Here is a 1,687-nt window from a genome sequence, read left to right on the forward strand (position 1 = left end):
TGGGCCTCCACGGCTGGAGGGAATGTGCTTGATGGGTCTCTGGAGCCCAAGCTGTGAGCAGGTCAGACCAGTTTGGAATCCAGACCCTGGCACTTACGGGCTGTGTAACTTTGGGTGAGTCATTTCAGATTTCTGACACCCAAGTCTCTGCTGGTTGAAACTGTTTACCCCTGCCACGTATGGCCAGCCATGAAGGGGACAGTCCCTTAGACCTCTGGTCCTCGCCCCTGATGGTCTGGCTGCTCATGCCCGCCACCTCCCAGGGAGGGAGCTTCAGCCAACTGCAGGCTCAGGTCCCGTCCACACCAGTGAGATGGACCCTCCAGCACAGACAGATGGGGCGCTGGGGATCTCATGGGTGACCCACGCTGTGACCCCTGAAATCACGTGTATAAATTCCACAACATGCCCGGAATGGATTGACATAAACCTCAGTATCCGAGATGGAAATCAGATTTGTCTCTGGTCGGACCTGCCATTCTTGGATAAAGGCGTCTTCCTTTTCCATCAACGGGAAGGTCAAAACCTCCCCCAGCCAGTGTGACAAAGGCACACTTTACACAACTTTGACATGAATCGCTTGACTGTTTTTCTCTCATGTTCCATATACACAAAAACAAAGCAACCATCAAAATAATTCTTGAGCAATGTGATCACACGGATGCTCAGAAACGACCAAAAAACAGGCCCATCGGTCATCAATCTCCACTTTAAATTGGACTTGGCGTGTTTTCCAAGAGAGTCTGGATGTTATCTGGAGAAAAAGTGTGGATGTGTGGGCCGGGGGAGGACCGTGAGGGGTGGGGCAGGGGTGAGGAGAGATGCTTGTTTTTAAAATACGGGTACTCAGGAGTCTCCGCACAAGCCCATCTTGGAATGTGAAAGGTCAAGCCCTGCCAAATGATTGATCGTCGAGCCATATCAGTCACCAATGGGGCTGTCTTACATGCCCGATGAATTGAATCATTTCCCCCAAAAGCCGGTGGATGTGTGTGTCCATTTGGGTGCAGTCACTGTTGAGATTTGGATTGTGTAACAGATGCCCCCAGGGCTCTGCCCGCGTCCTCTTGGGTCCCCTCCCTGGCAGGGGGTGGGCTGCCCCTAGAATTGACAACCGCTCCTCCAAGGGACAGCCCTTACCCCACCACTGAGCGGGGCTCGGCTCCCTTGCCTTCTGAAGGGGCCAGCGCCACAGTGGGACTCAAACCCACTTACATCATTTGCAAAATGAACATGTGGGCCCCTCGTTCAACTCTGTTAAACCAAGCGCGGGGCCCTTCTGAGCACCTGTATAGGTGCCGCCCCTGGAGCTGGTCCTGGTGGGACACAGGCTGCCTCTGGGACCCCCAGGGGACCTCGCCAAAGTTACCCCCCTCGGGACCATCTTACATCACCTGGTAGGACCTCTTTCTCTTCCTGTCCCACTGCCCCACCCCTCTGCTAGTTCTTCCCAGGAACCTTCCCAATAAATCGCTTCCTAATAAATCAAATCCTCCTCCCTCTGCTTCAGAGGGACCCACACTGACACAGTACACGTGTGGCCCAGACAGTGCAGGGGTCCAGAAGCAGAGCTGAGCTGAAACCTCATCCCAGTCACACCCGTCCACCTCCCACTCCCAGGACTCCACGGCTTCAGCACCTCCAATTTAAGATCATCAGGAGGTTAACACTACGAATCATGCATGAG

This window comes from Mesoplodon mirus (assembly GCF_964341445.2).
Source record: "Mesoplodon mirus genome assembly, chromosome: 19".
Lineage (NCBI taxonomy): Eukaryota > Metazoa > Chordata > Mammalia > Artiodactyla > Ziphiidae > Mesoplodon > Mesoplodon mirus.